This window comes from Cucurbita maxima, unplaced genomic scaffold (assembly GCF_002738345.1).
Source record: "Cucurbita maxima cultivar Rimu unplaced genomic scaffold, Cmax_1.0 Cma_Scf00506, whole genome shotgun sequence".
In the NCBI taxonomy this organism is placed as follows: Eukaryota; Viridiplantae; Streptophyta; class Magnoliopsida; order Cucurbitales; family Cucurbitaceae; genus Cucurbita; species Cucurbita maxima.
Genome location: NW_019272522.1, coordinates 9641 through 10033, shown reverse-complemented (window position 1 = coordinate 10033; position 393 = coordinate 9641). Strand labels below are relative to the sequence as shown.

Genomic DNA, 393 nt, shown 5'->3' with positions numbered 1-393 from the left:
TGGCCCATGCAGGTCTCGAACCTGCGACCTTCGCGTTATTAGCACGACGCTCTAACCAACTGAGCTAATAGGCCATAGATTTTCTCGCCTGACAATGCACTTGACATGTTATTCTACCCTATCGTTAAGACGTGTCCCTCAGGCTGTCTGACACGCTTTCCCTCCGGCAAGTTGACACTTGTCTTGCCGGCTTTCTCACGCGCTTTTCTTCCCACAAGTTGACACGTGGCTTGCCGAAAATTTTTCTCTCATGAGAGTCGCAATACTGAATCTGGCCTTCAAAGTGAGTTCATTTACCTCCTTGTTCATAAAAAGACTCTAAGAAATACTCGAATTTCATCTTTCGTAAAAGAACATATCGAACGGCCAAAATAAGTTCATTTACCTCCTTCT

The 393-nt window shown here is 45.0% G+C and overlaps 1 non-coding gene across 1 annotated transcript; it reads right to left on the bottom strand.

Annotated features, from left to right (window-relative positions):
- TRNAI-AAU lies at positions 1 to 74 on the bottom strand. Its single transcript has one exon. It is a non-coding gene; the product is annotated as a tRNA-Ile (tRNA).
- Positions 75 to 393: the final 319 nt, after the last annotated feature.